This window comes from Ursus maritimus, unplaced genomic scaffold (assembly GCF_017311325.1).
Source record: "Ursus maritimus isolate PB19 unplaced genomic scaffold, ASM1731132v1 scaffold_12, whole genome shotgun sequence".
Classification (NCBI taxonomy): Eukaryota; Metazoa; Chordata; class Mammalia; order Carnivora; family Ursidae; genus Ursus; species Ursus maritimus.
The window spans coordinates 63222795-63246281 of NW_024423564.1; the positions used below are offsets into that span (position 1 = coordinate 63222795).

At 36.6% G+C, this 23487-nt stretch overlaps 1 protein-coding gene and 1 long non-coding RNA gene across 2 annotated transcripts in view; both read right to left on the reverse strand.

Annotated features, from left to right (window-relative positions):
- RNF11 (ring finger protein 11) overlaps positions 1-23487 on the reverse strand; it is a 35538-nt gene that overhangs the window by 11495 nt on the left and 556 nt on the right. The window lies entirely within an intron of this gene.
- LOC121102095 lies at positions 10453-23487 on the reverse strand. Its single transcript, XR_005834166.1, has 2 exons — positions 21935-23487; positions 10453-10625 (listed from the first exon to the last, which is right to left on the reverse strand). It is a non-coding gene; the product is annotated as an uncharacterized LOC121102095 (long non-coding RNA).

Consider the following 23487-nt stretch of genomic DNA (forward strand, 5'->3'; position numbering starts at 1 on the left):
CCAATGTATACTATTTACTTAACAGTATCTGGTACATCATAGGATTTTGATAAACATTACTGGACAACTGAATGATTTGTAACAAAGCACTCATGTTCTGTAACCCATGGCATATATTCACCAGGATTCTGTAAACATGCCATGAAAAAATTGCTAATGATTTGGATTAAACAAAGAACCAAAAAGAAAACTCAAAGTAAATTATAATCAACATTCCTTCTCCAAGTGACAATACCTAGTTTGTTGCCTCTTTCAAATTTCTACCTACCTATCTCATAGGAAATTCAATACATCCAAAAACCAAATTATCTCTTTCTACTTCTACAATCCTTCTCAAACTCAGAATTTATATGCCTACTATAGGTTAATGATAGAGAAGTAGTACAGTGGAAAGAACACAGACATCTCAACTCGGGCACTTACCAGGTATGCAACCCTAGGCAAGTTACTCAGTAACTCTAGGCCTAAAGTTCCCCCTCAGAAAAATCAACAGAATATCTTAAGAGCGTTGTAAGGAATAACTAAGAAAATGTAAGTAAAGTACCCACTAACATAGGGACTCAATGTTTGGGCCTTCCTAAAATGACATCACCATCCCTTCCTGATTCCTCTGACTTGCCATCCTTCCCTTTATCTCCATCATCTAATTTAATGTCTTATAATCTTAATTACAACTTCCTCAATGTTGATAGGAGACATATGTACTCGCCCTGTGAATTTAAATTTTGAGAAAGGGGGAATTCATAAGAGAAACAAATATATTTCAAATAAATGTAAACATCATCTTTCTCCTTAATGCTTTAATTCTTCATATCTTCATGCAAAAAAACAAAAACAAAATGAGAAGCTAAAAAAAAAAAGCATTTGCAATAAAGAAAAAGAATGAAAATTAAAGTGTGTTAGGAAAAGAAATGCAGCATCACCGGAAGGGGTAGAACAGAAAAGGGACAAAGGATTACAAAATATGCTGTGGTAGAGTAAAGAGAAAAGACAGGGTCAGTCATATAAAAAAGCAAGGTCTGACCTTCTGATGAGAAAACTCTGAAGCACCGCAGTGGTGTGTTAATATATAATGAAGCATCTATAAAATGACAAATGCTGTGAAAAATACAATGGGCCCTAATCCTAGGGAGTGTACAAGCCAAGAAAGACAGAAACATATCAAAGTGTAAACATGTCTATTTGAAAGGCAGCGCGTTAAAAGTTGGACCCAATTTAGGGAATATGATACGATTTTCAGAAACTGAAACAATGCAGTGGGTAAGTGCCTAAATAATGTGCTGAGGCTGGAAATAGTACAAGTCTGGTTTGTGGTAAAGGAAAAATAAAGTCACTGCTAAAGAATGCAGCTTGTCACCAAAAGCTGTATCCTTTCCTCCAGTAGGAAGTAAGAGTCAGCTCTTCTGATTTTCTCCTTACAGCCTCACAAGCTGCTGCTGGCACCACCCCCTCCCCAGCTGCAGTCTCCTACTGGGAATGTTTTCTCTGAATTTGCCAGACTGAAATTCAAGGCCATAAAATGGAGGATTTGGAATGGACAGTCTCAATGCATATTCTAACTCTGATGTTCAGTGAATCATGACCCAAAAAACCCCAAACCAAACAACCAACCAGCCAAAAAACCAAAATTCTCAAAGATTAGCATTAAAGCAATTCCTAAATCATAAAAGTTAACAATTATACATACAGAGGGGAAAAGAGACAACATTCCATCTATGATGCTGACAAATGATACGTCATATTTATTGAGAAATTATACAAACTAGAGTGATCTGCCTGGAAGAAAAACACTGCTTCCATGGAGGTGGTTTGGCATTTGCTTATTTATTATTTTTTTAAAGATTTACTTTTTTAAAAACGATCTTATTTATTTGAGAGGGAAAGGGAAAGGGAGAAGCAGACTCCCCACTGAGCACAGAGCCCCAGAGAGGCTTGATGCCAGGACCTGAGATCATGACCTGAGTTGAAGTCAGATGCTTAACCCACCGAGCCACCCAGGCGCCCGTTATTTGAGAGAGGGAGAAAATCTCAAGCAGACTCTCTTGCTGAGCATGGAGCCTGAAGCAGGGCTCAATCCCACAACCCTGAGATCATGACCTGAGTCGAAATCAAGAATCAACACTCAACCAGCTGAGCCACCCAGGCGCCCCATGTTTGCTTTTTTTTTTTTTTTAATGAAAAGTTTGACTTCTTTCCACTACATAAATATTCACGGAGAACTTATAATACCCTAATTGGGGGAGGGTTGGTAGGCATTATCACCACAGGCACTCTGCATTAGCAAGTCATTAGATAAGCTTATTCATTCATCTAAAGCTCAAGATAACTGAAATCGAGGTCACATTTTGAGCCCGGGCATCAATTAAAGTATTTCTTGAACACCCAACTACATTTCAGATGCTATTTCACGTAAAGGAGATACAGTAACCAGGTAAGGTCTCTGTCCGTCCTTCTGAAACCTAAATCCCTTATAGTAGGGAAATCCAGAGACAGTAAACAAGTGAAGATAGCTACCTCACCCACAGCTCCATACTGTCTTTCAATTGCCCATAACCGGGCAACTTCTGGGACAGGCATACATTCCAAAGGCCTCATAGGCTAGCCAACATTTGACAACTTACACCTCCTGACTGGTGAAAAGAAGGTGAACCAATCAGATTCTTTTCTTAGAATTGGAAAACTCAAATGAACTGACCTGAAAGGTCATCAAGCAGCAAATAAGAGGTATGTAAAAACTGGGGTTATGAGAAGACATATGGTATTAAAATGCTGAGTGAAACAGACATTAGTAGAGCCCACACATAAAAAAAACTCTGAAACCCCTGGGTAAAAGAAATGGGAGAGTGGTTGCCTTGATTCCTTAACAGCTTTCTGCTTCTAATCATGTGTATCATTAAAATACAGCATCTTTCCTCCAAGTTAATTCTGTCTAAAATAAGAGTTTTGTAAGCACCACCACCATTTGCTTTCCTAAATTAGGGGTACCTTTTTCTTCTCATCAAGCAAACTGGTTTCCAGAGGGGAAATGGCACCCAGTTATTGACAAATAATTTTTACAAGCGGGGCAGATCTCCAGTGTAGTTGTGGGCCAAGAGCTATTTCTCTGACTTAGTGCATGAGTTATTGTTGGAACCACTGCTTTGCTACAACCAAAAAATAATAGAATTTCTCATATAAGCATACTATCTTTGAATATTATCAGTTCAATGAATAATACACATTTCAATAGCTGTCCTTTCTAAATGGAAGATACAATTGTAAGACTTCTATTTGAAAGCTAAGAGTAATATGCCCAAGAATTCTTTGCAAAACCAACAGAGGCAGAATATGCATAGCCTTTATTAAGGAGTTAAAAAATGAGAGCTTAAAAAAATGGTATTAATTCCAAAAAGAATAAGTCTGTAGCAACCAAAGTTGGCTTTGGAACTCAGGAAGTCTGGTATTGCATTTACTACACTAAGTTCTCTAACAGATACCCTCACCCTTCTTTTTTTTAAAGGTTATTTCTTGAAGGACCAGGGCTAACATCACCAATAAAAATTAATTTCCTCCAAAGATTGCTAAACTTCAGTTGTAAGAATGTTGCAAAATTCTTTAAAAGGTGTATTTCATGGACTCGAAGTTTTTGAGGCTATATGGAAGGACCAGTCCATTAAATGTACACATCGATTAAAATACACACTCTGATTTCAAAAAGCATTGAGAAGTTTTATTTATTTTTTAAGTTTAAGTAATCTCTACACCCATTGTGGGGCCTAAACTACAATTCCAAAATCAAGAGCCACACCCTCCTCCAATTAAGCCAGCCGGGCGCCCCAAAAAAGCATCCAAAAGTTTTTAAAAGTACATCCTAGCATTGCAGAAATACAGTACCACTATAAGGTAAAAGGCCTACATTTAATATAACACTTACTGAACTATAAATCACACAACAGAACTCATTTAAAGTATAAAATTCAATGGCTTTAGTATGTTCACAGAGTTATGTGACCATCATCACAATTTCAGAACATTTTCATCATCCCCAAATGAGACCCTGTATCAGCTGTCATTCACCATTTTTCCCCAAATTCCCCAGCCCTAGGCAACCACTAACCTGTCTTCTGTCTCTATTTTGCCTACTCTAGGCATTTCATATAAATGAAATCATACTAATGTGGTCTTTGGAGGCCTAAAACTTAGCATGTTTTCAAAATTTACCCAAGTTGTACCATGTATCAGAACTTAATTCCTTTTTATTGCTGAGTAATATTTCATTCCATGTACATACCACCAGTTGTATGTGTTTAACCATTTACTGGCATCTGGATTGTTTCCACTTTTTAGCTATTATGAATATACTGCTATGAGCATTTGTGTGCAACTTTCTGTGTGGATAGACTTTCATGTTTCTTGGGTATACACCTAGGAGTATTGATGGGTCACATGACAACAATCTTCAACCTTTTGAGGAACTGCCAAATTCTTTTCCAAAGTACTTATACTTATACTGGAATTCAACCACCAGCAGTGTCTGAGTTCCAATTTCTCTACATCATTACCAAATCTTGTTTTCCTTTTTTTTTTTTTTAAAGATTTTATTTGACAGAGACAGCCAGCGAGAGAGGGAACACAAGCAGGGGCAGTGGGAGAGGAAGAAGCAGGCTCCTACCGGAGGAGCCTGACGTGGGGCTTGATCCCAGAACGCTGGGATCACGCCCTGAGTCAAAGGCAGACACTTAACGACTGCACCACCCAGGCGCCTCTTGTTTTCATTTTATTGATTATTATTATAGCCACCCTAGGGGTTTGATTTGTACTTCCTGACAGGGAATGATATTAAGCATCTTTTCATGTGCTGATTTTCCATTTGTATTTCTTCTTAGGAGAAATGCCTATTCAGATTCCTTACCCTTTTTGAAATTGGGTTTTGTCTTTGAGTTGTATGAGTTCTTTACAGACCCTGGACATCAGTCCCTTAGCAAATAAACGATTTGCAAATATTTTCTTGCATTCTGTGGGTTGTCTTTTCATTTTCCTGAAGCACAAGTTTTAAATTCTGATGATGTTCATCTTATGTCTGTTTGGGTCACTGGTGCTTCTTGGTACCACATCTAAGAAGGCTTTACTTAAACCAAGGTCATGAAGACTTACTTCTATATTTTCTAAAAGTTGTGAGATTTAGCTCTTATGTCTAGGTCCAGAACAACTGAGTTAATATTTGTATACCGTGTGAGAAAGTGGTCCAACTACATTGTATGTGGACATGCAGGTGTCCCAGCACCATTTGTTTAAAGTTGAAAAGGCCTACATTTTAATGTGAGATTTTTCCTAGAAGCCTAGTGAAATATTTTGGGATGCAGGTGAAGGGAGTAAGAAACTTACAAGACCAGGGTGTCTTAAGATGTCTAAAATTAGTCTGACCAAACAGATTTTCTACATCCTCTAGTCGTATCAGTTGCTGTAGCTTCTACATAGGTGGTTCCTGCTTTCTAATGCATTATTCAATACCATATCCCTAACACTTGCCTTCTAATTGTTCATGTGTTTCATGTAATATATCCTAACACAGGAAACAAGAAAAATTATAGCTGTCTTATAATGATCCTCTTTAGACACAGATACAGAGAATGCCCTGGATCTCAATGTTGAGATTCTATGAAATACCAAGTGTCAGCACCTAAAAGTCTGGAAGTGGAAAATCAGGTTTAATCTTTAGATTGATCTCTTTCTTTCTCAAGTAAATAAAATCTTGAAAAAAAAAAAAAAAAGACGTGGTATGTATATACAATGGAATACTACTCAGCCATCAAACAAAATGAAATCTTGCCCTTTGCGATGACATGGATGGAACTAGAGGGTATTATGCTAAGTAAGTGAAATAAGTCAAAGACAGTTATCATATGATCTCACTGACACGTGGAATTTAAGAAAACAGAGGATCATAGGGGAAGAGAGAAAAAAATAAAACAAGACAAAACCAGAGAGGGAGACAAACTATAAGAGACTCATTCATAGGGAACAAACTGAGCCTGCTTCTTCCTCTCCCACTTCCCCTGCTTGTGTTCCCTCTCTCACTGGCTGTCTCTCTCTCTGTCGAATAAATAAATAAAAAATCCTTAAAAAAAAAAAAAAAAAAAACTGATGAATCACTGACCTCTACCTCTGAAACCAACAATACATTATATGTTAATTAACTGAATTTAAATTTAAATAAATAACAAATTTTTAAAAATAAAAAAAAAATACAGGGGTGCCTGGCTGGTTCAGTCAGGGGAACATGCAACTCTTGATCTTGGGGACATAAGTTCAAGCCCCACGTTGGGTGTAGGGTTTATTTAAATAAATTTTTAAAAACTTTAAAAAAATCCTATTTTTACACTGAAAAGAAAATGAAAGCAAAATAGACACAGCTCACGATGTATATTTAATTCTGCTAAAAATATGCCTTCTACACAGTGGAGTCTAATTTCATTTTTTAAAATGGAGGTCCATTCACACACCATAAAATTAACCAACTGAAAGAGAACAATTCTGTGACCTTTAGTACATTAACACTGTTGTGCATCCACTACCTCTATCTACTTCAAAAATACCGTAATCACTCCAAATAAAACTGTACACATAGGTAGTAGCACCCATTCCCCCTTCTCCCCAGCCTCTGGCCACCATCTGCTTCTATGGACTTGCCTATTCTGTGTATTTCATATAAATGGAATCACAGAATACGTGACCTTTTTGTGTCTGGCTTCTTTAACTTAGCATAATGTGTTCAAGGTTCATCTGCATTGTAGCCATGTATTAACTCCATTTTATTAAGATATAAATAGTGAATCAGTCAAATATATATATTTGCTAGTTCCTTGTACATAGGGTATGAAGATTACCTAAACAATATTTGGTTTCAACAATGCATCTTGGGATGCAAAGGTATAGCAATCAGTGGAAATTAACTTTGTTTTTTACACTTAAAGTATATAACTACAAAAGAAAAAGGATTGTTAACAAACTTCAAAGATATTTTTCAAGTTCACAAACCACTCTTGGTTTAGAATTATGTAATGAAATCCAATGACAGAATGTGCTGTGTACCATAAGTCAGGAAAATTTGGTTCAGTCTGGTGTTACAAAAGAGCTGTGTAACCTTCTCGCATCCATTCAAATCTCCAAAAGTAGAGGACATCAAATGTTCTTAAATATTTGGCCTTTATATTAAATTGCAGGCACTGAGGAATCAAGCAAGAGGTATAACCTAAAGGCTATATTTTGACAGTGGTAGACAAGATATATTGAAGAAGGCAATGAAAGAAGGTAGAACAGACATCTGACCTAACAGACCAGAGGTTGTTCATCTGAGGTCCAGCATTCATGGGAGTAAATACATTCCTTGAAACTGCATGCAAAATTCTGTGCATCTTTCTACAAAGAGATTTGTGGCTTATAGTTTCTCAAGAATTATTAAACAAAGAAAGGGTTAAGAAACACACAGCTTAAGATGGTTGCCACAGAAAGAGACAAACCATTTGAAGGAATATGAGGGAAAAAAATTCAAATAATGGGGTAAGGGAAGTCTTGATTTTTAAGAACACCCAGGAAGCCCTCTCAAACAACTAACCAAGTTCCTTCTACTTCAACCCTCCTCTAGCACCATACCTATGACTTTGTACTGTCTTATGTTTTTATCTTACCCTTTATATCCAGTGTGAGTGACATCACAGATACCCTGAAGTTGTTGAAAAAATTATAACTGCTTTAAAGGTGTCTTCAGTCACTCCTCAAATAAATAATAACATAGGCTTAATCAATGTTTCTATTTCAGATTAAAATTACAAGTCTAGAACTGAAAACCAGTAGAAAACTGAAATGTTTTGCAAATTAGGCAGTAATGTCTTATAGTTCCTAAACACAAAAAACAGTTCTTGCCCTCTAGATGGGCTAGATCCATTTAACGTTGAATGGAGAGTTCTGATTTGAAGCTACCAAAAGGAGTCCTAATACTTTATCAAAAGGTAACTTCTGAAAGTGACTTTCAACTGACAAAACATGTAGTTTCAGAAATTTTCCTGGCTGTTGTCTCCAACTCTAGTCCAGTGACTCCTCACCTCCATGACCGGATCAGATTTCTCTGAATTCATTTGCTCGTTTGACCAAATACAAATCTCCACACATCACCTCTTTAACCCTAAATATTCTATTTCTATTTGCTGGCCCCAAAACAGACAACCTCATTCTGCACTCAAATCAATTCAGGCCCCTGAGATGTCCTAGAGTCAAATTTACACCCCTGACGACGTGTGTACCTATCTCCAGTTAGTCTTCCCATCTTGTTAAAATAGAGGTGCTATCAAAAGTACAACCACCACCTAAATGTCCACCAAATAGGGAACTGGTTAAATACAGTAAAACATTACATACAATCAATACAATTCAGCCCTAGGGAAGAATAAAGCTTTTCATATGCTGACAGAGATGGAAAAAAGCAAGGTGAAGAATTGTGTGTAGTGGGCTTTTTGTTTAGTAAAGGGGTCAGGAAGGACCCCTTTCTGTATCTGCTTGCACGTGTATAAAATCTCTTAAATCCACAAAAACAAACATTAGTTGCCTATGTGATACAGAACTGAGTTGTTACAAAACAGAAATAAGATATTTCACCTGTACTCTATCAGAATGACTACATGAATGGATCACTTAATAATTATTAAAACATAATTTTAATAATAAAAACATAATTGTTTTCTTTTATGTAGGCCAATTCTTCTATCTTTATGTGGATTCTATCTGCTTCCACCGTCTCAGAAAACTTAGTGTAGGTTTTTGATGCTTTCCCTATTCAACCTTTCTTTTCACTAGATCCTTCCCATCAGCTTACAAATATGATCAATTTCTCATTAAAACAAACTCATCCACCTTCAATTCCACATTCCATTATTGCCCTATTCCTATACCCCTTCACAACAAGTCTTCTCCCAATACATCCTGTTCTTGCTCTTTCTATACCCTGATATCCTGGATACATTCTTTTCATATAATCCATTACTAAATTGCTTTTGTTTCTTAAATAACAACACTATTCATTTGTAACTCTTCATCTCTATTGACAACACCCTACCCAATAATATCAGCACACACAGGGGCTTCCTAGTCTTCCCTTGTCTACTAACCCTTCCTGTTTTTCTCAGAGATCTTTCAAATGCAAATCTAATTTACATAATCATCTCACCCATAACCCCATTTAAAACCCTTTAGTGGCTAGCTTTCCACTGCTCTAGGATAAAGTCCAAAATCCTTAATAAAGATAATAAATGTAAAGGACCTGGCACCAAGCAGCTCAGACTACATCCAGAGTGCAAGCGTGTACCCACCTCTCTAAAATGCTGCTTTATGGACAGACCAAATTTGAATTCCTAAAAGATCTTGTTTGAGATGCTGGACATACAAAATATTTTAATGTATTTCAGAATCTTATCTTTTTGGCTTTACATCTTAGAATGTTTTCTAAACACATACTGTGAGTTGTAAAATCAGTTTTAGAGATCAAAGGACTCTTCAGAAAATGAATAAAATATACAGAATATATGCAAGGGTTAATACTGTCTTATGAACTTGTTTCTGTTTTTATAAAGAGGCATGGTGTGAAATGTACTTTTTATTGAGGTGCCAAGAAATGTTGGAAAGCCCATATTCTTGGCTATTTTTTGAAATTATGATGCTGCCATGTTCCTTGTGATATAAACGTTTTTCATCTATGACTTAAGAAATTATACTTCAATTTTCAATAGATTTCAGAATTTCAGCCATTTTACAATGGCCTCATTTCATATGTGAGGTCTGACAATTTACCTAATAGTGTTGCAACAAAATTTAACCGAATTCCTGTACCACACACCTATCAGTACTCTGTGGCTCAAACCCCAAAGGCTTTGTGGTTTCTGGCGGCAGTGATATGAGCTCATGACCTGCAACTAGAGACTGCCCCTCAGGGATTCCTAACCGTCTTTGTGGCACAGAAACCTTTGCCAATCTGGTGAAAGTTATGGACCACATCTCAGACAGTGTTTTTGAATAAATACATAAGACCACCAAGGAAATCAGTTATCTTAAAATGCAGTTCTATCCATGACCTTATAGGGATCTGTAGATCGAAGGGTAAGTATTCATCAGTTTAAAGATTACACTAAGCTTAAGAATTTAGAGCTTATAAAAAGTCATAGCTAATTAAAACATGTTTTAAGGGATAAATAAAAAGCATTTTGAGAATACAATCTAGGGAAAGAAAATTCCAGATAAAGGCAACAGTAGGGGAGAAGGGAGAGGCATATGTGAAAAATGAAACACTGATAAGCTTACCTCAATATTTAAGGTTTCTTCCTTTTTTCTACTCACATGCATGGAATTCATGCTAAAATTGATTTACTTAAGCAAACTTGAGCCAAGGAAATTTTAAAAATAAATTTTTTAAAAAGGTGCCACGTATCCAAATCCCAAAATACTTTATTCACAAATAAAAATGCTGCTTAGGTACTGCATTTGAGATCTTTCTATTGGGAGGTTTTAGGAAATATTATGACAAGCTTGATCATCTGGTTTTCCAACATGCAGAATGAGAGGCACAGCAAGGGCAGACGCATTAACAGCAGATGAACCATCTGACAGTGGGAAAAGAAAATGAGGGAAAATGATAAAAAGCAGGTGCAAGAATTAAAATTAGAATAGGTTTCACTCAATAACAAATAGTCCTACGTAATTCAAGACTCTGGAGACACCCCTCTATTATACAGAATTCCAGAATATAATAAACTAATCTTTCTAATAATTTTGAATCAATAAAATGAGATGAAAGTCTGCTCAGAAGTCAATATTTTCACGTCAATATTTCAGTGATTTATGGGGAAGAAGTGACAATGAAAAGGGAGGGTTGTAAAGTTTGAAAAAAGACCCCGTTGAGAGTTAGTCTCAGTAAGACACCGTTACTATCTTTGGTAAGTATAGTGGAACAAAAAAATGTTGATGAAAATGCTAAAAATGTATAATGTATTTTAGAAGGTTTTCTACCCTAAACTTATCCAAAAGAAATCCCTGTTTAAACTGATAAATATCACTTAAATACAATTGCAATTATATCTTCTACAATTGGATCCATTACACTCCCCCGTGTGATTTTACTACCCCATCTCCTTTTTTACTTTTTTAGAGACCTGTTTTCTGCACCTCCTTGCTCCTCCATTATCCTGAATGGACTACTTAGTTCCTACAGCTTCAGAGCCCACTTTGCTCCAAATCTACTTCTATTACTCCCAAATTTAAAAAATACCACAATAAAAACCAGGATACTAGTGACTAGTGGAGATAACACTAAACAAAACACATCCACACTACACTGCAATTAGCCTTAATAGACAGGAGCTAGTGCCTTAATACCAAATGATGATGAATATGCCATTTCTTATACTGATTTGATTGAGGAAGGGTAGACAGGAAGAGGAATCACCAATTGACAGAAAAGACATGTAAACACCAAAACACTTTGCTACCTTCAATCTTGCACTGAGTTGGCAGGGCTGCTTATCCTCAAATGACAATATAGATGTTAAGCACAGGGGTATTTTTGCCCATTTAGCAGAACACTGTTGTGCTGTATGAAACCTACCTTTATATGATTTACGGAATATTTTTACAAGACTCACTTCATTATAAAGGAGTCTGATCACTTAAGTTATCACTGTTAAAGCCACTTCATTCCAGCATCCCATTCTCCCAACAGATTAACTCTACTAGAAATGGACTCCATGTTCCCATGACTGCCTTTGAGCCAAATCTGGTGTTACCGCATTTTCATTCTTCCAGTATTCCTTTGCCATGTTGTACAATTACCTCTACTGTCTAAAATTCAAATCTCACAGCTCCCTGGCTCTGCCACTAAGGCTGTTTCTTCATCTAGATGATGGGAATATTCACTTTCATATAATTATTATGAAAATTAAGAATTTCTAGTTTCTGGTCTGGCATGTAAGAAGCTTACAAACTGCCAATCCACTCTAACAAGAAAAAAGTTGAACAAACTGAAAAATGAACAAATCTTCTTTCATCTGTCACAGAAGTGAGGTCACAGGGCAAACTGCTGACCCCAAAATTGGGAGAAATGGACAAGTGGATACCGAAAACCAAAACTTACAGAGCAGAAACCCATGAGCAAAACCACTGCTGGGGTAGGAAAACCTGAACTGTAACTGACGGACTGCTGGAGGTTCAGTGTGGACAAGTCTGAGTTAAGAACTCTAGGGGTGCCCCCACTTCTATCTTCGAGAGCTCTACCAGGTCCTCACAGTAAATATCAAGAGAAAAATCCCCTCACGTTTCTAACAGGGGGAAGGAAAAGGAGGCCTGCACTCAGGAGAAACTTTTGCTAGAGGAAACATGCAGGTTTTATCAGAGCCTAACCTATCTGAACAAATGGAAATACTCATATCCAACTGGCTCTTGCCTACCACATGAAGGGAAATATGCAACCTCATCTCGCTCTTGCCATCCTGTCCCACCTCAGGTTGAGGGGGATGACACTGAGAAGCACTGTGAACTGCAAACTAAAACAAATGAAACATACTACTATACGCCTATTAGAATGGGAAAATCCAAAACACTGACAATATTAAATGTGGAGCAACAGGAAGTCTTACTCATCGCTGGTGGGAATATAATGTGGCAGAGCCACTATTAAGACAATTTGGCAGTTTCCTAAAAAACTAAACAAACTCTTATGACATTCAATCCAGCAATTGTGTTCCACGGTATTTACCTGAAGGAGGTGAAAACTTATGTCTACCCAAAAACCTACACGTGGATGTTCAGGGCAGCTTTATTCCTAAGTGCCCAAATTTGGAAGCAACCAAGATGTCTTTTAGTAGATTTTCAAAAGGATAAATTGTGGTATATCAAGACAAGAGAATACTATTCAGTGCCAAAAAGAAATGAGCTATCACACCACGGGTAGACATGGAGGAACCTTAACTGCATATTACTAAATGAAAGAAGACAATCTGTAAAGGCTGCGTGCTGTAGGAGTCCAACTATATGACATACTGGAAAAGGCAAAGCTACGGTGACAGTAAACGGATCAGTAGCTGCCAGGGGTTAGGAGGAGGGAAGGAGCAATAGGTAAAGCACAGAGGATTTTTAGGCCAGGGAAACTACTCTGAATGATGCTGTAAGGGTACATCTATCTCATTATACCTTTATTCAAACTCAGTGTACACAGAGAGTGAACCCTAATATAAACTATGGACAATAATGATGTTTCAATGTAGGTTCATTTAAAACAACAAAAAAAAGTTCAAGTGTTCACATCAAAATCCCAACTGGCTTATTTACAGAAATTGACAGCTGATCCTAAAAGTCATATGGAATTAAAAGGGACTAAAAATAACCACACCAATGTTGAGTAAGAACAAAGCTGGAAAATTCCCATTTCTGATTTCAAACCTTATTACAGAATTAGTGTAGTACTAGCATTAAGGATAGACATAATAATCAATGGAACATAACTGAAGAGTCCAGAAATAAACCCTTGCATTTATGGATGACTGATTTTGCGCAGGAATGCCAAGACAATGGGGGAAGAATACTCTTTTCAACAAATGGTGCTATAACAATAGAATAGCCACTTGCCAAAGAATAAATCTGGGCCTTCCTTACATAAAAATTAACTCAAAATGGATCTATACCTAAAATGTGAGAACCAGAAATAAAACATGAGTAAATATTTGTGACTGTGGGTCAGGCAAAACTTTTAGACACAACATCAAAAACTCAAATGACAAAAGAAAAAATAAACTGGATTTCATAAAATAACTTTTGTGCTTCAAATAACACCACTGAAAAAGTGAAAAAACAACCCACAAAAGGGGAGAAAACGTTTGCAAGTCATATCTTACAAGGGACTAGAATACATAAAGAACTCTTGCAACTCAATAAAGACAACCCAATTAAAAATAGGTAAAGGATTTGAACACCTCTCCAAAGAAGATATACAAATGGCCAACAAGCACATGAAAAGATGCTCAATATTATTCGCCATTAGGGAAATGCAATCAAAGCCACAATGAGATACCACTTTATAGCCACTAGGATGGCTATAATAAAGACAGACAATAAGTTTTGGCAACAATGTGCAGATATTACAACTCTTATGCACTGCTGAGAGTATAAAATGGTTAATTGAAGTGCTTTGGAAATGGTTTGGTAGTTCCTCAAAAGTTTAAACATGGAATTACATGACATGGCAATTCCACTGGTAGGTGTATAAAAAAGAGAAATGAAAACACAGCCATATAAAAACTTGTACACAAATATTCATAGCAGTGTTCTAACAACCAAAAAGCAGAAACCCAAATGTTCATTAACTGAACAATGTGGTAGATTCATACAATGGAATACTTCACAATAAAAAGGAATGACGTCCTAATACATGCTACAACATAGATGAATCCTGAAAACATGCTAAGTGAAAGAAGCCAGTCACAAAAGACCACATACTAGTATGCACATCGGTATGCATTCCTCATGGGGGAAATGCAAGTTAAAACCACAGTGAAAGACTTCCACACACTTATCAAAATGTCTAAAATAAAATAGACTGGTAATACCAAGTGTTAGTATAGATATAGAGCAAACAGAATTCTCATACATAGCGGATAGGAATATAAGTTGATGGAACCACTTTGGAAAACTATTTGTCAATTTATTTTGAAATGCATCAGCAAGTAAGATTGGGTGATAAGAGATGGATAGGTGTGAAACAAATACGGCAAAGTGTATAGAATCTAAGTTGTAGGAGTATGGGTGTTCAAACAATTCTGTCAATTTCTCTTTATTTTTAAAAATTTCTGTAATGTTGTGGGAAAAACAATGTACCCAAAATAAGTAGTATGTACATTATGTACATAAAAAGAATGGTCACAGCAGATTTATATGGCCAAACGCTAACAGAACCCAAATGTATATCAATAGTAGAATGGATTGGGGAAAAAAACATGTAAAAATGTATATTTACACAATTGAATACTGTACAGCAATGAAAAATATAGAATACTGCTACATAAAGACAACATAAATGAATTTCACAATGTTGAATGAACTATTCCATTTAAGTTCAAAACAAGGCAAAACAAATACGTGGTGATAAGAGGTCAGAATAGTGGTTATCTTTGGGGAAGGGGTATTGACTGTTGGAGGACGTATGAGGGAGACTTTGGGGGTTGGAAATACACCATATCTTGATGGTGATTACAATATGTAAAAGTTCACAGGGCTATATAGTTAAGATACTGTTAGTTATACTATTAAAGATATACTCTTCATTGTACATAATCAGTAAGGTTTATTTACACACACACATTATTATACTATAATGTACAAGATTATACAACTTTCTCGAAATTCATGTTCATCACCTACTGATTACTCTTGGCTCTAAGTTTCCCCACTCATCGTTTAATCAGGGCAGCTGTATTGCTTTTATTCCTACTGATGTTCATGTAAGACTTCACTTAAAGTGTTCAGAAGCTAAAAAGTAAATCTGTGATTCACTGCCCTGTCACAAATTAATTTCAACTTCAAAAATCTACAGCAATTTAATAATTATATACTGTTTCATACCAAACTAATAAACACTTCAGGTATATACATTAATCTCATCCCCTTACCTAAAATGGTAGCTCCTTAGGGGAAAAGGGCTCATTTTCCTTTACCCCTGGTGCCTAACAAACTTTCTGACTGATAGAAGAAACTGGTTATGGAGCGTCCTGGTTTCTATCCTTAAAGACTTACTTACTCAGTTTATGATAAACTGCTTTTTTTCCCCACAAATAAGAATTAAACTGTTATACAAAATTACATGTAATTTTAACTAGTTGTGTCAGCTATAAAAGTCTCACTCTTCTTAAAGACATTCGGTTTCGTAAGAATTCAGAAAATTTTCAATAAAGAAATATATCTGGAGGATTGCTTTCTTCATTCCCACACTTTTATATTCCTTAGTTAATTTACTGTATGCTTTCCGGATTAAGTAACAAGATAATTACTCAACTGGCCTCTGGGAGCACACTCTAGGTTGGCTATTTAATTAAAAAGATAGGTATATGTGCATTAATATTCAATTGAAATCAAAAGTATTCTTGATCAGTTAAAATAAGGAACTCTTATAAAAAGCAATATATCATAAAGCCAAACTGAATATCAAAATCAAAAGGTCAGGCAGATTATCCAAGAGCAGAATATATTTAGTTCTCCCTTATCACTTAACTTTTCAATTCCATGCAGCAATCTCTTTTGCCATTAAAAACACACACTCTGGGGCGCCTGGGTGGCGCAGTTGTTAAGCGTCTGCCTTCGGCTCAGGGAGTGATCCCGGTGTTCTGGGATTGAGCCCCACATCAGGCTCCTCTGCTGGGAGCCTGCTTCTTCCTCTCCCACTCCCCATGCTTGTGTTCCCTCTCTCGCTGGCTGTCTCTCTCTCTGTCATATAAGTAAATAAAAATCTTAAAAAAAAAAAAAAAAAGAAAAAAACACACACTCTGGCTGTCTGTTAGCCAGCTTTTCCTTAGAGCTTTCACTCACATTTCCACTTGAGCCCTCAGTATCTCCACCACTTCGTTTATATCACAACTGCAAAAGTCCTGAATTCTGAGCATACTACTATCATAAATATTTACTATATTCAGTATTAAAAGTTACTGGTAAGGAATCAACTTCTATAAATTTGTTGCAGCCTATTTAATAACCTATTTGAATACAGAACAGAAATACGTATCCCTAACTCTTTGCTTGAAGGAAGGTTATACACAGAAGATAATTATATTCAGAAATGACTCCAGGCAAGATGACAAATATACCACCTAATTTTAATTATATTTACAATTATCCTTTCATTCCCCTCTTCATTTATAGAATTTAATTTGGCTAAGACACAGTAAAGACAGAAGACAAAAGAGAAAAAGTGGCACAAGTTGAAGAAAAATGTCAGGGAGAACCTATGCTGGTCATTCTCTGACAGTTTTTCTATGTAGAAGCCAAATAAGATTAAGATCTTTAAAAAAAAGAATTTCATTCTACCTAAAGTATTAAGATTAATAGATCGAAATTTTACAATAAAATACGGAGATTTACTAAAACATTTTAAAGAAGTCAACTTCTCAGATCTTATGCACCAAGTAACTCATTACCCCTATCTTCTCAAGTTACCCTATAATTAGCTCCAGAATTAAACACTGACACACAGACCGTCCTAGTCTTAAAAGTACATACATTCTTAATGGCAAAGAATCAGCTTAATTAAAGGACATCCAGAATGGGTTTCAGGCATAAATAAAACTCCTGCAACGATGGTGACAAACAAGCAAATATCTTTAAAAAAAAAAAAAAAAGACCAAGGCAAGCTGAACTACATAGAACACAAACAAAACTCAAAAGAAAAAGCTCACGTACTTTATAAATAAGAAGTAACAGAACAAAAATGAATAGATAAAATAATGTGGGAGAGAAAAGGAGAATTCTTTATGGTATAAAGGCCAAAGCACAGCATTCTGGGACTATTTATATAGAAGAACCACCATAAAATTTCACTTACAGAAAAATGCAGTGAACTGATTTTCACATTGATTCAAGTATTTGAATGTCTGCTATGTGAAAAGCGGTTCTAGCAATGCAAAGCTGAATCATCAGAGTTGGAGTCCAACAGAGGAGATATGACATTGTTATAAATAATTAAAATCAAACAGGAAGGGTAAAGTGTCCTAAAAATGGTAAACAAAGTGCTAAAGGAGTTCAGATTAAAATGTTATTCAAATTAGGGGAAATCAGAAATGGATTCAGGGCATATAAGCTGAACCTTGAAACTCTGAACTTACACTGGGAACAATTAAGGAAGAGAATTCTGAGCAATGGGAACAGAAGAGCAAAGGCAGAGGCTGGAAAGCAGAAGGCATATATAGAATATAGCAAACTGTTCAATTTGACTAAAGTATAAGTTGTATACACGGCTACAAAAACCTGGAAAAGTATATAAGGAGCCAAATCATGACTCTGACTGCTAATACAGAGATCTTCAGTAATAAGTCATGCTGAATCATTAAGGATTAAGAGGCAAGGGATCTGATCTGGAGAGATTTATCTAGCACTGAGGAATGAAATGAATGGGGAAAGAGAGGAGACATCAATTAAGGTTTCCCTGAGAGGTAATGAGGACCTCGATCATGGTAATAACAGCATAAGAGGGAGAAGGCACAGTTCTAAGTTAGGTACTAGATATATACCATGTGTAGGATGCCATTACACTCAGATTTTTAAAATCTTTACACATCACTCTCATTTTTTTAGATTCATTTATTTATTTATGAGAGAGAAAGAATGCACACCCAAGAGTGGGGGGGGGGCAAAGGGAGAGAATCTCAAGCAGACTCCCCATCAAGCTCATAGTCTGTAGTGGGGCTCGGTCTCACCATCCTGAGATCATGACCTGAGCAGAGTTTGACGCTCAAGTGACTGAGCCACCCAAGAGCCCCCACCCACATCCTTTTCATTTTTAAAGAAACTGTAATCCAGAAAAATAATCATTGTTAAAACACTAAGAGCTAATTAATCATGAAATATATGATTTCCAGATAAATTTACAAACAAAAATCTAACAAAAATGGTCAGGGGAGGCTTTATTAGAGAGGTTGGACCCGATCTGCACCTTAATGAAAAGACATAACTTTAAGAGGGGAGGGATAAAATTTCACACAAAGGTAACTTTAAGTTAAATAATTTAATAAGATGAAGATATGTGAAATACAGAGAGAAGTAATTTCCACCAAAAAAGTAGAGAAAATGTAATACATAAAAAAATCTTCAAATACCTGAATTTTTCATATTTTTATCAGAAAAACAAGGCATTAATACATTATTACAGCTTTAAATAGTTAAAAATAAGTATTTTTATTATATTCTACATTTAAAGAGGAGGGTTACTTTTAATGAGCTCTATAGGAAATTGAGGTGTTTTTTTTTAAAGAATCTTAAAGCTTTATTCAGTCACAATTTGAAATATCCAAAATGTTTTGTTATTTATGAAAGAAGTTCCTCAAAACAACATAATCTGATAAACTCTCTTCATATTTTTCATGTGACAACGGGGATTTGAACTCAGATCCACCTGAGTTCAGAATCAGAACTACACTTGCACTCAATGCTGTATTAACAACTTATTTTGATTTTAAAATCCCAAATGAATTAATCACAAAGTATAGGACAGGAGGAAGAGATCAGTAAATCTCAAACTATTTAACTACTGCAAAATTGAGATACCAATCTTTGTATTTATATAAATATATACACAGTACTCAAAAATACTATACAGTAATTTGTTCAATGAATATTAAGCTCTTTTTAACAAAGTGCTACTCTTGAATTAGCATATGACAAAGGGGGGGGTCTTAGAGTGACAGTATCCCACTCAGGTACTTCAACCCGTTCACATATTTCTTTCAGCACTGGGCTACCAGCTGGCCTTTCCTCTTACGGACCTTCATCCTCCAGCCTTTCATGGTTTCGCTTCCCTCTCGCAACCCTTCTAAGACTGCCCTTGATGGGCAGACTTCCCTTGTATTCTTTTTAAACATTCAAAAAGGACAGAGTAGAGGGTATGCCCGATTTGTTTTTACCTCATAATTCAAGAAAAGCTCTAACCTCTTCCCTCCCATTTCTTTAAGGACAAGGATTCAAGTGCTTTCTCATAAAATATTTTGTTACAGACTATATACAGAGTTAAAAAAAAAAAAACCCTAAATTATTTTATAATTATTTTAAACCAATTCCTATATTTAATATTACTGAAATTTGATTTTTAGGATTGATTCCTTAAAAATGATCCATAAATAAAGGAAAGAAGGCACTAGGAAGATGCATAGTTCTTACATTAAATTGCACTGACCTCAAATATATTAATTCATTTAAAAGAAATCCATTCATTCGACCAATAACAGTGTCTAATGTGTGCCAGGTACTGTTCAACAATTAAAAAAACTCCTTTCCTCAAGGAGCTTAGCCCTACTGGGAGAAGACAGATAACAAGCAATAAACATAATAAGTAAAGACAGTGTGTTAGAAAGTGATAAATGCTATGGGGGAAAAAATAGAACAGGGTAAGGGAGAATTCAAGGGTGTTAGGGCAGGCTGTAATTTTAAATAGGTTGTTCAGAAAGGGTTTATGAAAGTGTCAATTATTTGAGCAGACTTGAAGGAGGTAAGGGAGTCAGCCATGGTAATACCTGGGGAAGAGCACTCCAGGCGTAAAAACAACCAGGGCAAAGGTCCTGGAGTAACCTAGGAACAAGCAGGCCAGAGAGGCTAAAGGGACACCAGCAGGGGGAAGAGTAGTAAGAGTCCCGTCGAGAGGTTATGTGTGGGGGTATATAGATTATGCAGGGTTTATGGGACACTAAGGAATTTGGCTTTTACTGTTAATGAAAAGAGGATCCACAAAGGTTGGGCCAAGTGACACAATCTGTTTTACCAGAATGACTGCTGGGTTAAGAACAGACTATAGGGAAGGCAAGGGTGAATAGTGAGACCAGTTAGAAGGATACTAAGGAAACACAGGAAAGAAACTTTATATACTTTATATACTATAAACTTTAACCATAATGGCTCAGCGTTTACTTTTTAAGTATAAATTAAAACAAATCTGTCAGATCCTGCTACCAGGAAATAACTGGAACTTAGAAGTTTACTATATAGGGCTCTTGACATATATGTACACCATGCAACACAAAAACAAAGGACATCTTTTAACTACCTGCTACAGAAAAATACTAAGTGTGTTCCTTTATAATCAGCTATTCCCTTTATGAAATTTTTAAAAATCCTATTGCAGTGGAGGCTATTCTTTAAAGAAATAAACTATTATTCCTGTAGCTCTTTTAATTATATACTATTTTTGTTTTTTTGGGTTTTTTTAAAGATTTTATTTATTCACTTGACAGAGATAGAGACAGCCAGCGAGAGAGGGAACACAAGCAGGGGGAGTGGGAGAGGAAGAAGCAGGCTCCCAGTGGAAGAGCCTGACATGGGGCTCGATCCCAGAACGTCGGGATCACGCCCTGAGCCGAAGGCAGATGCCCAACGACTGAGCCACCCAGGCGCCCCTATATACTATTTTTGAAGAAAAAAAATGCCACTTCTGTCCACTGAAAATATAAATCATTTCCCTTGGACTGGTGTTTTTCAGATCATTTAAATTAACCATTCCGAAAAATCTTATTTTCTTTGGGAGGGGACAAAGCTTTTTCTTTTCATGCTCCCATTTTTAAAGTTTTCTTTCAATTGATACCAAATTTGCATATCAGTATCTGGGTCATTCACTTCAGGAAAGGGCAACCACAAAAACTCCCACTGTCACAAATAACATGTTTCAAAAAAATTTTCCTTCATGATACCAAAAAACTTCTCATCATCATCTAGTCCTCCTGGAAAAAGCAAATACAATTTCCAGAAATCCCACTGAAGTTATCCATAATACTGTATTATCATAAGGATAAGAGAAAAAGGGCAGTTAAGTCACGACATTCAATTTGCCTGGAAAGGGATTATAGAGCATGGAAGGAGATTTTGAAATAAAAATCATACCTCTAAAAAAATTTGTTCATGATACTGAAATAAGCATATTGTCCTATAGTATTTGAGGGAAACGAAGCATGAAATATAAACAATTTACTTGCTGCAAAGACTCAGAAAGATGAAAGACTTCCCTGTGACAATTTCTGGAAGAAACAGGTGTGTAAACTTAAAACACATGGTATTGAATTCAAATTCATTAATTCATTCAACATTTAAGTGCTTCTTAAGTGCCAGTAATTTCACGAAGCATTGAGAAAACAGTCCTTGTTCTCAAGAGCTTATAGTCTTCACTTATCCCACAACTTACCAAGTATTTATAATGAGCCAGATGCTGGGGATATAACAGCATAACAGGTGACCATACCTGCAAGCAGCTTACACTGGGGGAAGAGGGAATGCCTTAATGATGAAACATACATTTAACAAAACAAGGATATCAACACCCAAGTGTTGTTATGTGCTGCTTATGGAAGTGGGGGGGGGATGGTACACAAACAACTGAGTGATGGATTCAGAGGGAGGGAGGAGAATACAGAGACTTGGGAGAGAGCCGAGTCCTTAAAGAGGATTAGATGTTCACCTGGCCGACCTTGGGGGAAGGGATCCTAGCAGAGGGAGCAACTAGAGCAAAGACAGAGAGATGTGAACACACTCGTCTATTTTGTGGGCCTGGGATACAGAATGTAAAAGATAAATCATGGAGGCTTCTATATGCCACAATTAAGACTGGACTTTATTGGTATATGAAAGGACCCTGAGGGTTTTATTCAGAAAACCAGCATATGTGATCAGGTTTTTCTGGTTTACAAAGGAATGAGAAAAGAATAACACTAGATAATGATGTCACCACATGAAACAACAAAGAGACTGCCCTGTTAGAAAACTAACCTCCCTTCAGGAAAAAAATTAAGCCACTTAACTATCTAAGCCCCTCTGGGAAAAAAGTTTTTAACCAGTATCATTGAAAATTGAAAAGCAGAGGAAAGGTTTTTATACATATTATGGATTATAACATCTACATATCTGTTTTGAGTTCAAGACGTCTTAGCTCTTCATTAGTTGTGTAAACATATATGGGACTGATGACTGCAGTATAAAAAGCAATGAAACTGTTTAGGAGCAAGTCTTTGATACAAAGGGAGAACCACGAGTACAGAAGGTATTTAAGTCAGGTTTAAAGGTTTCCAAAGTTAAAGATACTCAAGTTTTACTGAATCAGCGCGTTTAAAAGGTGTGTCATGGGGTGGAGCAAAAGGAGGAGGGATTAAAATTTATATATATACATATAATATATATATATGCATATACACACGTAACTCTTGATGTCGCTGGGATTAAAATCACCACTTGAAGATCTTTTCTCATGTAGGAGAAATGAACATCTACCAGATCCAATTAACATAAACACACAAGGGTACAGGGAGAGGAGGGAGGGATGAGAGCATGATGATCACACATGACAATATAAATGGGGTGGGGGACAACCACCTATCCAGAACCCATAATCCAGTTGGCGGTGCGATGAGGAAATCATCCCCAAACCTCACAGCTCAGACTCCACGATTTAGGCATAAAGGCAGAAAAATGTCATTCCCAAATTCCACAAGCGAACCACCAGTCACTGGCCAAGGGGATATGATCACGTACTCGGATCCCAGAACTCAAGGACAGAGAATACCATCCCCACACCATTCTTGAGGGGAGGTAAAGGATCCCCCAATTCTAGGAGTGGGGAACAATCACCCTCAGTCCCTGCCCTAAGGGGGTCGATGCCCCCGAGGCCAGGGGCAGTGACAGCCCCGAAACCCCCTCGGCCCGGAGCTGCCACTACTCCTCGCACCCCCCTCCCCAACACACACC